A 14,071-nucleotide genomic window follows, 5' to 3' on the forward strand; every position below is an offset into this window, starting at 1 on the left:
GGGTACAAAAATGCATTTCACCAAAAGGAAAGAAAGAAAGAAAGAAAGGAGAAAATAAGAGGGAGGATAACTTAAAGGAGGGCCAAGTCTTAGCAAAATACAGTCTAAGCAAAAGTGTGTATACTAGTTCTTCAGTGGCAAAACATAAATAGGAGAGTCATTTAGTGAAATGGCTGAATAAATGATGGTGTTTCAACATGAAAGAAGAGTGTTATGCTTTAAGAAAGCTGGTGGAAATGGTTCTAAAGAAACTTGGGAATACTTGTATGAATGACTACTTAATGAAGTCAGCAGAACCAGTTGAAAAATGTTTTTATAGTGACAATAGTGTAAACACAAGGCAACCAAGATTCTGGAAACCCATGGTAAAATATGCTTTCTCTCTTCTGACAGAGGGGTGTAGAACTAAAAGTGAAGAATGATACAAAAGTCCAGAATGCTTGAAGACAGAAGATATGTTCTTTCCATATTTAATGACCAAGTTATTGGAGGAATTATTCTATAAGTCATCTGAGAGGGCCTATGCTGCCTTGACCATGGTGCAAGTAATCATGGAGACCAGAGAGTCATGGACTTGGCTGACTGAAGACCCCATCAGCATCACTTCAATTTCTGACCTTGTCACCTCTCATGGACTTCTTCCTGCTTCAGTAGCAGCCATTTCTGGAACTCCATCAGACCCTCCATCAGATTGGCTGCAGAGACACCACTGAGGTCTACATAGGTTTCTCCAGCTTAAAAGGAGTCCTGGGAGCTCTAGATCTCTTTTTTTTTCCCCTGGCCCTGAGAAAAGAGGAGACTCCCCAAATATTTTGCTATTTTTATTTTTTGCTTGGACTCAGGAACACATGTGCAAAGACCAGACAGCGATGGTTTCCACAGATGCTCCATGCACAAGATCTATGTAGACTGAAGGCTAAAGGGAGAGTAATCTCAGTCATCCCCAATATGAGTACTGTGAATCACCTTTAAACCTTTATAAATAGGCTTTTGTTTGTCTAAGGTTATCCTTGTCCTCGACATGGACCTGATTCATATTCTCTTGTGTTTTGCCAGGTGTCACGAGGTAGACAAGACTTTGGGCACAGATTATATACACTTTTTTCCTTTTGCCAGGGAGTATATCGATAGGAACATGAATATAATAGTATCATTTTCTGAGTCCTGCCTATTTCTTTGATCCTCACAGATTCAGGACTTAACAACTTGCTTATTATTCAGGACCCAGTATCATAATGCTTTCCCTTCTCATCTCTGCTCCTAAATCTGCTTTTCTCTGTGTTCAGGACAGAAATTTCTTGCTTCTAATAGATCATCCATGATGTCTGTAGAGATGGGGATCTAGATACCTGGGAGATTTTCTGCTGGAATTCCATGGAAGTGAACTGTTTCATAGGTATGGAACACTCTCAAAAGGCTTGTAATAATTTTTAGTAAGTAATATATTAAAGAATTGTTTTTCTTCTGGATAATTCTGAAAGTGCTGATAGAGCCCATGGAACTCATTAAAATATGTCCCTCCATTTCTGTCTTTGACTTTCATTCATTTTATTTTCCATTATCTTAGTATATCTTGAAGTGTGTATCTGTATCTGTGTGTATGTCTGTGGGTGTGTAAGCAAAACAGAGACGAGACATACTGTGAAACAAACAGACATAGAGACACTGAAAGAAGCAGAGAGAGACACAGAAACTCAGAGAAGGAAAAGGGAAAAGGAGTGACAGAGAGATAGATAAAAATACAGATTCAGAGAAGCAATCATCTCTCTAATCATTAAGTTCCTCAGAAGGTTCCAGTATAGGTTCAATTTGACATTTCTGCTCATATTTTCTTTTCTTTTTTTGTTTTGTTTTTTTAGGTTTTTGCAAGGCAAATGGGGTTAAGTGGCTTGCCCAAGGCCACACAGCTAGGTAATTATTAAGTGTCTGAGACCGATTTGAACTCAGGTCCTCCTGACTCCAGGGCCGGTGCTTTATCCTCTGCTCATATTTTCCAGAAGAATTTTATAGCTCTCAGATCCTGTTGCTGATGAAATCAACAGATTACAGAGTTTGGACCCTGTGACCACAGTTGACAGGAAAACCATGAATTATGTTATTAACCTTCGCTATTTCTAAGGAAAACCCCCTTTTTACTTTTCTCTATTTGCAGTGATTTTTGCTATAGGCACTAATGTCTAAGGTGTGATACCAACTGAAACAAAAACAACCCTATAACATGTCCCATATCTTCTTTTTTTTTTACTTTTTCTTATTTATGGTTGAGAGAATTTAGCACAATGTGTTGTTTATATAAGGTGCCTATTAAATGTTGAATAAATTCAACTCAATTTCAAAATATTTCTGAAGAATTTTTTATGTGCACAGCACTAATAATCATGCAGGAGTCAAAGCCAGAAGTCGAATAGTTCCTTCCCCTAAAAAAATTAATGATCTTGGTGAATGAATTAATGATGTTAAAAACCAAAGAAACATTGAAGGAGTCATAAGCAAGTCTTCAAATACAAAGTGAATATTAGTGACCCACATTCTCCTAGCTTGTTGTGTCAGACTGTATTCTTTGCTGACCTTCCATTTACTGAGACTGGATTCAATTTCTTATTAACTTCCTACACAATGACATTTGTAAGGTCTACTAGTATAACAGCCAAGATAACTAACCCATGTTGGAACCTTGAAGTGAACCACTCTAATGGACGGCACCCTAGGAATTCATCATCCAGTTTCCAAATGCTTGCCATTTCCTAGAGACTTGAAGAGTTTTCTCTTTCCTCCCTCTAGGGAAATTGTAGCTTTGTACTTGATGGTTTGACCTCTTCAAAAATGTCATCAGGATTACCAGGCCCTTAGCCATTTTTTTTCACCACAACTATTATACATTATGTGTTGGTTTAGATAATTTTTTAAAGCCCCACATCTCATAAAATTTTATTGCTGTTCAGTCATTTCAGCCATTTCCAACACATTGTGACCCCCCCCCCCACATTGGAGTTTTCTTGGCAAAGATATTGCAGTAGTTTGTCATTTCTTTCTGCAGTTCATTTTACAGACAAAGGAAACTGAGCCAGACAGGGTAAAGAAATTTGCCTAAAGCCACACAGCAGAGCTTCTTTACCTTTTTTATGTCCTGGACTACTCTGGCATGTTGCTGAAGCCTAAGGACTCCTCAACATGAAGTTTTTAAATACATGAAATAAAACATGCAATCATAAAGGAAATCAATTATGTTGAAATAAAATAATAATTCTAGGACATGGATTGTTTGATGGTGTCCTTGGCAAAGTCTGATTGACCATGTGTTTTATAATGGTTCAGCTGTTCTTTGGAAAAGGAGGAAACCAGGATTTGCATCTTCTGAATTTAATCTTCACTGATTTTGTGCTCTCCCCCCCCACCTTAGTTTCTATCATTTTCTTGTTGGCAGAAGGAAATAATGAGGAAACCTCCCTTCCAATTCTGGCGAAATCCAGTGTCTCTTCACAATTGAGCTTGGCATCCTTAGCCATAGCCTTTTTGAAGTCCTTGTCCTCACTGTCTGTATCCTCCAGGGTCCAGCTGGCAGCTAGGCAACTCCTGAATCCGGCACCCTATCCAATGGGGAGCCCTCTCTGACCTTCAGGGACGAGTCCCCCAGCTTGTCCAGGGTAGCTCTACAGGGGTGGAGAGAAGTGTGGGGCATTTCAGCCAGTCCACATAAAGCCTCTGTGCCCCTGGCTCAATCTTGACAAGTCTGGTTCTCACCCATAGTGAAAACCCAACAACTGAACTCTCAGCTATGCTCTTTTCATCTCCCTTAACTTGTTTCCCCTGCTCTTTGCTCTTCATCGGATGTCCTACACTTCAACCATCCTTAAACAAATGACCTGCAAAATTGTTCTCACTGTAGCTGTGTCCTCTGTTTTACCCCAAACCACCATCATTGTCTTGGCTTTCAAGTTCACAACACCAGGGAACAGAGGTAGAATGTGGTACAATCCAAAGTGCCCTACTCCATTTTCATTATCTGTTCTGGGATTCAAGTGAATCTCTGTGCCATCTAATTGGGAATCTCTCTGAATCAGGTCAATTTGTCAATGGGTTCAATGAGGCTTCTGTTAGTGTGTTCAAGTTTGTCCTTGTCTATATGGGATTCTTAGCCTTTACAGCTTCACTGTGGTTTTTCCTGGCCAGAAACCTTCTTGACACCTTCAATGAAGCCAAGTTCTTCACATTCAGACATTCAGCATATTGGTTTTCTGCAGTGTCTGGATCTTCTTCCTCCCAATTTACCAGAGTACAAAGGGAAAGGCAATGATTATTGTGGAAATCTCCATGTCTACATCCAGTGCTGGTTTCCTAAACTGCATCTCTATTTCCTTTTTTTTTTTTTTTTTAGATTTTTCAAGGCAATGGAGTTAAGTGGCTTGCCCAAGGCCACACAGCTAGGTAATTAAGTGTCTGAGGCCGGATTTGAACCCAGGTACTCCTGACTCCAAGGCCGGTGCTCTATCCACTGCGCCACCTAGCTGCCCTTTGCATCTCTAGTTCCAAGTGTTACATCATACTGCTAAGGTCAGATAGAAACACCCAAGAAAGTATAAAGAATAAGGGGGATTCTAGGGACAGGATTCATTTCGGATCATTGCCTCCTAATTCCTACCAGAGGCAAAATCAATTTTAAGAATAAGTTTGCAATGTAGCCAGGATCCTGGGACATTGCAGCTCTTGCCTCTGATTCCAAACCACCTCCTTTAGATGAACCTGCCTTTAGATGAATTTCCTGATCCTTCCCAAGACAAAACCACAATTTTTCATAAAATGAGAATTGAAGAATCACATAAGGACCTATCTCTTTGAGCAGGCATATTGCCATTTGATGATGCCTGTCTAGACTAATAATAAAAGTTTTGAATATCACCCCACTCTTTTATTTTAACATCCAGTTATTCTGAACTCCCAGCTTCCAATTAGTACCCCACCTCATCAATATAATGTATCTCTTTCCTCATTTTTAACCTACATCAAAATGCTCCTCAATATCTCACTAAATATTTCCCTTTCCCTTTCAGTATATTCTATAGAATTGACAGTTGCATATAAAACAATCTTTCATCATAAATCTTCCTTTTTTTTGCAAGGCAATAGGGTTAGGTGACTTCCCCAAGGTCACACAGCTAGGAAATTATTAAGTGTTTGGGGCAGGATTTGAACTCAGGTCCTCCTTACTCCAGGGTCAGTGCTCTATCCACTGTGCAACCCAGCTATCCCTATAAACCTTCCTTCTTTCTTTTTTCAGGTTCTAGCACTGAGTGATAGATGAAACTCCTTTGTCACACTTCCCAGTACCAGCTATATTTTGTCATGTTCCCCCATCACCTAATTTATTTATTGTAATAGGAGTTTCAGAATATATTTTGCCCCCCCATTCATTTTACCCCAAATCAGACAGATTATACAGATTTTCCTGTTGTCAAATAATGTTGTCCTTATCTTGAACATTTCCCCTCCTTTATAACTGAATCCAGTGCCTGACTCACACTTTCTCTGGATCTTGATTTCTGCTCTGATTCTATTTGTTTTCAATATAACATTTGATGTTCCCTCCAATGCCATAACTTCCCACTTCTTCAATTCACATGATCTGTTCCTCAAATCTCCCTCACCTGTAAAGGGAGACACACATTGCCCTTGGTCTTACTGAAATGAAATTCATAAGTCTTCCGCTTATATTCATAAACTGCAGTTTCTTTATCTGAATGCAATTATTTCTTCTTTGGTTTCAGCAAGTTGATTATTTATATTTTAAATTATTTTTATTTTCAGTTCCACATTTCCTTTCTCTTTCCATCCCTCCCCCATCCATTAAGGTAAGAAGTACAATACTTATACATTTGAAGTCATGAGAAATCTATTTTCCATGAACAAAAGGAAGATAAAAACATGTTTCAATCTGCATTCTGAGTCCATCCCTTTCTATCTGGAGATGGATATCCCGTTCCATTATAACTCCTTTGGAACTATGATGAATTGATCACAGTTGTTTAGTGTTTCACAGCTGATTATCTTTACAATATTCTTACTACTGTGGGTGTTCTATCTTTGTTTCTTCTCACTTCACTTTTCATCAGTTCTTTTAAGTTTTCCCAGACTTTTGTGAAGCCATTCCATTAAACATTTCTTGTAACAACAATATTCTTTCATATTCCTATACTATAATTTGTTTAGTCATTTCCCAATAGAAGGACATTTTCTCAGTTTCTAATTGTTTGCCACAAGAAAAGGAGTTGCTACGAATATCTTTTGAATATGAGTCTTTTAGGCATAATCTTACTTGCTCACAAAGTATAATCTCTGTGTTATCTTACATAGTCTACTAACTAGTATTTTATGTAGGATTTTTATATTTATATTCATTAATGAAATTGATCTATACTTTCTTTGATTTTGCTCTTCCTGGTTTAGTTATCAACACCAATTTCTTTCAAAAAAATGAATTTGGTAGATATTCTCTCTCTATTATTCCAAATAATTTATTTTAATATTTAGATCTCCACGTGTTTGGTAGAATTTTCTTGTTAATCCATCTGATCCTGATGCTTTTTCTCACAAAGTTAACCTATGACCTATTCAATGCCTTTTTCTAAAATAGATTGATTTAGATATTCTACTTCTTCTGTTAATGTAGGCAGTGTATATGTTTGTAAATATTCTGTTTCAATCAAATTGTTAAATCCATTGCAATACAGTTTCAATTAAATTGTCAAATTTTTGTAAATATTCTGTTGTTTCTGACTTCAGGTCCAGGGCTGAATCCCATGAAATTTCAACTTTACACTCATTTTCCTTTTTTTTTAGCATTTAAATGACATTTTTTTTTTGCTTCCTTTTTGTTTTATTTATTTTATATTATTTCAATGATTTTGTTATAAGAGTAAACATATAAGCTTCCCTACCCCCCAAGAAGATGAGAAACCTCAAGAATTGTGAGAGAGAGAAAAAATTGTACTTCAGTCTGTGTTCAGATACCAATGGCTCTGTCTCTGGGGTGAGTTACCTTCTTTATCATAAGTCCATCAGAGAAGTTGCTTCAATATTTTTCCCACAGTTGCTATTACTAGCTATATTTCTCTCCACTCTATCCCCCCGCCACTCTCATTTATTCTATTCTCTCTCTCTCTCCTTTCATCCTGACCCTGTCCAAAAGTGTGTTGTATCTGAGTACCCTCTCCCACAATCTTTCCTCTCTTCTATCACCTATTCCCCCTTTATCCCAGCCCTTCTCATTTTTCTCTAGGGTAAGATAGATTTCCTTACCCTATTAAGTGTGTATGTTATTTCATCTTTGAGCCATTTCTGATAAGAATGAAGGCTCACTCATTCCCCCTTGCCTCCCCCCTCCACACCATTGAAAAAGCTTTTTCTTGACTCTTATGTGAAATTTCTTAGCTTTTTCTTCATCTCCTTTCCCTTCCTCCCAGTACTTCCCTTTATCACCCATTGACTCCATCTTTTTACTATATCATACCACTCTATTCCGCTCCTTCCTATGTCCTATCTATGCTCCTTCTAACAGCTCTTATAAATGAGAACATTCATATGAGTTATCAATATCTCCTTCCCATGCAAGAATACAAACAGTTCAATATCATTAAGTTCCTCATAGTTAGTCCTTCTCTTCCACCCCCTCTGTGGTTCACCAGAGTCCTGTACTTGGAGATCAAACTTTCTGTTCAGCTCTGATTGTCTCAATAGGAAAGTCTGAAAGTCCCCTGTTTCATTGAAAGTTCTTTTCCCCTGAAAGAAGATGTTCAGTTTTGATGGGTAGTTGATTGCCATTTGTATATATATATATATATATATATATATATATATATATATATATATATATATATATATATATATATATTCTATATATTTCTTATTTTTGTACAAATGATTTTTATACATTACTAAAATATTTTTGTTTAAGTGTAAACATACTACCCCTTCCCCCAAAAATATAGACTTTCATGAGCAATAAAGAGAAAACAATTTAAAAAAATTTTAAAAATGTGCTTCAGGGTAGCTAGGTGGCGTAGTGGATAAAGCACTGCCCTTGGAGTCAGGAGTACCTGAGTTCAAATCTGGTCTCAGACACTTAATAATTACCTAGCTGTGTGGCCTTGGGAAAGCCAATTAACTCCATTTGCCTTGCAAAAACCTAAAAGAAAATGTGCTTCAGTTTGTGTTCCAATACCATCAGCTCTGTTGTATGTGGATCACATTCTTTATAATAAGTCCATCACAAAAGCTACTTCTGAGGCAGCTAGGTGGCACAGTGGATAGAGTACCAGCCCTGGAGTCAGGAGGACCTGAGTTCAACTCCAGCCTCAGACATTTAATAATCACCTAGCTGTGTGGCCTTGGGCAAGCCACTTAACTCCATTTGCCTTGCAAAAAACCTAAAAAAAAAAAAAGCTACTTCCATATATTTCCATCTTTGCCATTGGTGATCGCAACTGTCTCCATTCACACTTCCCCACTACATATACTATATTTTCTATCTCCTTTCACTCTGTCCCTCTTCTTAAATGTGCTGTAGGGTAGCTGAGTGGCACAGCAGACTGATCACTAGCCCTAGGGCCAAGAGGCCCCAAGTCCACATACCACATCTAAGGCCCAGCAATCACCCGGCCCTGTGGTCCCAGACAAGCCATCCATTCCCAGCCTCTTGCAAGAAATAAAAAAGATGTGTTATATCTGACCACTCTCCCCCACTGTCTATCCTCTCTTTCATCACTCACATCCACTGCTTACCCTGTCCCCCTTCTCTCCTTTTTACTCTAGATGTCTATACCCCATTGACTATATATGCTGTTTCCTCTCTGAGCCACCTCTGATGAGAGCAAAGGTTCCCTCGTTCCCCCTCACCTTCCCCCCCCCTTCCATATCATTGCAATAAAAAAAATTCTCGAGGCAGCTAGGTAGCATAGTGGATAAAGCCCTGGCCCTGGAGTCAGGAGTACCTGGGTTCAAATCCGATCTCAGACACTTAATAATTACCTAGCCGTGTGGCCTTGGGCAAGCCACTTAACCCCATTGTCTTGAAAAATCTAAAAAAAAAAAAAAAAATCAGGATATCATATTCTAAACCCTATGAGACCTTAATGTAGATTGCTGCCAGATCCTGTGCAATCCTGACTATGGAGCCTCGGTAGTTGAATTGTTTGTTTCTGGCAGCTTTTAGTATTTTCTCTTTGACTTGGGAGTTTGGGAATTTGGTTATAATATTCCTGGAAGTTTTTCTTTTGGGATCTCTTTCAGGAGGTGACTGTGAATTCCTTCCATTTCTATTTTACCTTCTGCTTCTAGGATCTCAGGGCAATTTTGCTGTATTATTTCTTGAAAAATGAAGTCTAGGCTCTTCTCCTGATTGTGGCTTTCAGATAGTGCAATAATTTTTAAATTATTTCTTCTGGATCTGTTTTCGAGGTTGGTTGTTTTTCCAATAAGATATTTTACATTTTCCTTCATTTTTTGACATTTTTTTTTTGGAAGTTTTATTTCTTCCTGATTTCTGGCAAAGTCATCAGTTTCCTTTAGGTCCATTCTGCATTTGAAGGAGTTCTTTTCTTCAGAGAGCTTTTTTTTAATCTCCTTTTCCAGCTGGCCAATTCTGCTTTTTAAGGTATTTTTCTTCTCATTTGCCTTTTGTTTTGCTGTTTCAATTTGGTCTAAACTGGTTATTTTTTTTTTAGATTTTTTTCAAGGCAATGGGGTTAAGTGGCTTGCCCAAGGCCACACGGCTAGGTAATTATTAAGTGTCTGAGGTCGCGTTTGAACCCAGGTACTCCTGACTCCAAGGCTGGTACTCTATCCACTTGCGCCACCTAGCCGCCTCTCTAAACTGTTTTTTTTGTTTGTTTTTTAGGTTTTTGCAAGGCAAACGGGGTTAAGTAGCTTGCCCAAGGCCACACAGCTAGGTAATAAGTGTCTGAGACCGGATTTGAACCCAGGTACTCCTGACTCCAGGGCCGGTGCTTTATCTACTACGCCACCTAGCTTCCCCTTAAAAGATGGATTTTGGTTATTTTTAGATTTTTCAAGGCAATGGGGCTAAGTGGCTTGCCCAAGGCCACACGGCTAGGTAATTATTAAGTGTCTGAGGTCGGATTTGAACCCAGGTACTCCTGACTGCAAGGCCGGTGTTCTATTCACTGCACCACCTAGCCGCCCTAAACTGGTTTTTAACATAGTATTTTCTTCAGTATTTTTTGTATTTATTTTACCAAGCTGCTGATTTGGTTTTCATGATTTTTCTGCATTGCTCTCATTTCTTTTCCCAATTTTTCCTCCACTTCCCTCCATTACTTTTCAAAGTCTTTTTTGAGTTCATCCATAATCTGAGCCCATTTTCTATTTCTCTTGGAGCTTTGGATATGGAAGCTTCAATTTTTATCATCATCTGAGTATGTGTTTTGATCTTCCATAGGACTAAAGTAATTTTCTATGGTCAGATTCTTCTTTTTTCTGTTGTTTACTCATTTCCTCAGCACAAGACTAATTTACAGCACTTCCAAGACTTTGGGGTTTTTTTAGGGACTCCCACTGGTATCTTTATTCCTCCAAGGTCTTATGTTCTTTTGCCTGTGCTTTGAAATGTAGATGACCACAGGCACTCCCCTCTGCCCTGGAGCTGTGAGGAGAATGCCTGCTCTGCTATCTTAGTATGAAAGGTCAACCTATAACCTGAATCTGAGTGTGGGCAAACAGTAGAGTCTTGCCCCAGGGAGAACAGATAGATTTCTGCACTCTCCCTGACCCCCTCACTGTCTGTGGACTGTGCTCTGGAGGTGTAGGCTGGTTTCCCCTGATTCCCACTGTAGGTTCTTGCCACAGGGCTGCTCTGAGGCCCACACTTCTCACTCCAACCTAATTCTGGTGCAGCAGAGTTCTCTCACTGCCCCTTCAGGCTGTTCCTGGTGATCCCTGGGCTGGCCTGGGCTAGGCTGGGCTTGTCTGCATTGTGGCCATGGTCATGGCTTTTTTCCAACCCCTGGTCCTGATGAAACACACCTTTCCCATAGAACTTCTAAGTTATCTTGGACTGGGAAAATGTATCAGTCAGTCTTTCTGTGGGTTCTTCCCCTCTAAATTTTGGCTAGAGTCATAATTTGATGGCTTCTGGAGTATTTTGGGGAAGGAATTTCCAGGAAATGCTGCTTTCATGCTGCCATCTTGGCTCCACCCCCCCCATTTTCCTTTAAAAATAATCTTTTACTATGCTCAAAGAACTTAATACCTTGTAATAGTTTTCTATTTTTATAGGAATATAAACATTTGTGGTCTTAATGACTTTCCTTCTTAAAAGCTGATTTAAGATTGGAACTTCTGTCCCAATCCTTGAAATTATAATGGGCTCTTAAATGTTCCTCTTTGATCCTTGAGAAGTATGTTTAGGGGTGGCTAGGTGGCACAGTGAATAGAGCACTGGCCATGGAGTCAGGAGTACCTGGGTTCAAATCTGGCCTCTAACAATAATTACCTAGCTGAGTGGCCTTGGGCAAGCCACTTAACACCATTGCCTTGAAAAATCTAAAAAAAAAAATGTGTGAGAAGCAGGTTTAGGTTAATAATTTTGGATTTGAGATCAAACTCTTGTTATCCTTGATTTTCACAATGTCATATTCTATCTTTTAATGTCATTGTCTATGTAAAAAAATGAGTTTTATTTTCTATGTGATACTTTTAAATTCATGGCCTTGTTATTTAAAAATAGGATTGGGAGGAGAAGGTTTTGGTCTTAAATGGGTTGGTAAATATCAGTTGGTCACTGGAAAAGCATCTGTGAGCCTACTTCTATGAGGAATTCTAAGTGCTGAGTCTACAAAAAAAGGGGAGAGGAGGCTCCCCTCTATCATCCTTACATTTCTGTTTCTCCTCCTAAATTTAATCTTCAAGGACCCAGAAACCCCTCTATCCTAGAACCTCACTCTAATCTTGGTCCTTACACATTGGAAGTATTTTTCTCCCTGTCATCCCTCACTGTAAGAGGGACAAAGACCCAAAGCATCTTTGTCTTCATTCTTCTCCAGTCTGGAAACTTGACTCCTCCTGCACTTTCTATCCCATGACCATCATTTTCAAACTAAGAAAACTGAGGAAATTGAGGAGATAAGGACAGCAAGTGGTTAATTGTGAGAAGTGAGTAAACTACACTGCCTCTGCCTTGTGCCTCAATTCTGGAGCCAGCTCAGTTCACTTACTATTCACTTGTGAAAGGTGCACCAGCTATTGTGAGTCCTTTGCCAGCAAAGGATTATTCTCAGCTACAGCGATAAGACCAGAGACAGAGATGGTGAGCACTCTGACTTTATTAGGTTCATGTAGCAGCTTATATCCTTGTCTACTTCTGTACTCATAGACAATTCATGCTACCAGCTTAAGTGCCAATCATGATAAAGGAAACACATTAGTTAAATCATTACACATTGGTTGAACAGTTGATTAAAGTTACACATTTTATTCATATTTCCTTGTTCCTACAATACTTGATCAAAGTCAGGAAAAACAAAGGAATTGGGTCATGCATATTTGCAAAAGAAGAGGCCAAGAGGGTTTTAAACCTTTACCCTTGTTATTTCACCACTGTGCTAACAACTTGTAGGTCTTGTCTAATTTGTGTTCTGGGGAGAACTTTATGGCGTTGTGAGAATCGGGAGAAAGCCTAATTGTATTGCTTGGATTTTGCCCCTTGTGATTTGGAAACTGGAAACCCTCTATCTGCTGCTTAGAGATTCTCCCTAAGTACATCAGCTATGCTGACATGGAGCCAGTCAGATCCGAAGACTGATAAAGGAGTTTTCTCAAGCAATTCATTTCTCTTAAATGAAAGCTGTCCCAAAATGACAAATTGGAGGTGGATAGGTAACTAAGTAGATAGGATCTGGAAGACCTGAGTTCATATTCAGACTTGGCCACTTCCTGGAGGAATGACCCTGGGAAAGTCACATCACCCTGGTTGTCTTAGTTCCTCATCTAGAAAATGAGCTGGAGAAGGAAACGGCCAACTACAACAATATCTTTGCCAAGAAAACATCAAAAGTGATCACAAAGAGTCAGACACGACTAAACAGCAACACCTAATCAATCATTGTTTTCATCTTCCTTTGACTCTTGATACAAATGATGGGGAGTTGGGTACCTCCTTTGCTCAAATCAAAGAACTGCAGGTGTTTGCCCTTTCCCCTTAACTTGGAAAGTCCATAATATTTTATCCAATTGGAAACCAGATTTCCTAATATGGTATTGTTTCCTTCGGACAGATTTGTCTCATTTGATGTATTACAGTGGAAAGGTTGTGTCCCCTGTATTGGAGGACTGGACCCAAGCTGAAGATGCCTGGTTCTGGTTTCTTGGCCAGTCGCCACTTCTTCGGGCACCTTTTTCCCTGGGGGCTGAGATCTGATGACCTTGCCCAGAGAGGTCTCCAGTTGGGAAGATCCCAAAGCCCTAGATTGACAAGAGGAATTCCCAAAGTTCTTTTCTTTTCTCAAGAGCCAGTTTTTGGTCTGTATGAAAGTGAAATATAACCGGGGCAGCCAGCTGGCCCGACGGACAGAGGCCGGCCCTGGGGTTCCCCTGACCTCAGGCGGTAACAGTGACCCAGCTGTGTGACCTTGGGCAAGTCCCGGATTCCCGTCGCCTTGCCAAGACAAGTCTTAAAGGGCACGAAGTAGCCGCTTAGGGGGGCAGGGGCCCCCGACCCTTGCCCACACTCTCCAGCCGCTCACTTCCTAACTTCAGGGCACCCAGAGCAGGAAAGGGCTTCATTTCCTAAGGCGCCGATCCTCTCTCTAGAACCCGGGTTTCCAATTTCAACATTTCTTCTAAAACGGCTTCTCAAACATTGCAATCCGAGAGAAGGAGCAGAATAAGCACAGAAAGGAGGGAAATGGAGAAGGAAACCAGGCTGGCCGAAGGCGTCGCTTCGGTTCCGCGGCTTGCCCCCCCCCCCTTCCTCCCGAGGTGGAGGATTGGGGGCGGAAAGAAGCCGCTGCACGTGACGGAGGGCGGGGCTCCGGGCCCCGACGCATGCTGGGTGCTGTAGTTC

At 40.0% G+C, this 14,071-nt stretch overlaps 1 protein-coding gene and 1 pseudogene across 1 annotated transcript in view; one reads left to right on the forward strand and one right to left on the reverse strand.

Moving 5' to 3' along the window:
* Window positions 1-3,143, forward strand: part of LOC141497137 (uncharacterized) — an 88,093-nt gene extending 84,950 nt beyond the window's left edge. The window contains exon 9 of the mRNA XM_074199778.1: window positions 394-3,143. The gene's annotated coding sequence lies outside the window, so the exon portion shown is untranslated. The remainder of the gene's footprint in view (window positions 1-393) is intronic.
* The window catches only part of LOC141499640 (vomeronasal type-2 receptor 26-like), an 841,716-nt pseudogene that overhangs the window by 85,089 nt on the left and 742,556 nt on the right, over window positions 1-14,071 (reverse strand).

This window comes from Macrotis lagotis, chromosome X, assembly GCF_037893015.1.
Source record: "Macrotis lagotis isolate mMagLag1 chromosome X, bilby.v1.9.chrom.fasta, whole genome shotgun sequence".
NCBI classification, from domain to species: Eukaryota; Metazoa; Chordata; class Mammalia; order Peramelemorphia; family Peramelidae; genus Macrotis; species Macrotis lagotis.